We start from the raw sequence: 369 nt of genomic DNA on the forward strand, positions 1-369 counted from the left end.
ATAAGCTAAAGTTTGAAAAATCAACGTCACAGAGCTAATAAACACAGCAGAAAATTCAATAAAGGTCTTAGTTATTCTCTTGTAAATAACATCATTGACATTATGTTATGAAAGTAGATATACGAAATAATAACGCTGCAAATTTTTCAGACTAACATATACTGCTGAGTGCAGTGCCGCCGGTGAAAAAAATAGCAGCGTTGAAGGTCTTCATTATGTGTCACGAGTTTTCCAGACAGGTAATATGAATATCAAGCGGAAGTTTAAATATAATCAAAATGAGCGTATCAAATCTTCATACTCATCACTCTGGCAGCCTCTTTATTACTATTTCGTGCAACTGCCTTACGCTCCCGACCCCTCCCCCCC

General features: G+C 37.1%; 1 protein-coding gene across 3 annotated transcripts in view; it reads right to left on the reverse strand.

Moving 5' to 3' along the window:
* Positions 1–369, reverse strand: part of LOC119591323 — an 8770-nt gene that overhangs the window by 7837 nt on the left and 564 nt on the right. The window lies entirely within an intron of this gene.

The sequence above is a fragment of the Penaeus monodon genome, chromosome 28, assembly GCF_015228065.2.
Source record: "Penaeus monodon isolate SGIC_2016 chromosome 28, NSTDA_Pmon_1, whole genome shotgun sequence".
NCBI lineage: Eukaryota > Metazoa > Arthropoda > Malacostraca > Decapoda > Penaeidae > Penaeus > Penaeus monodon.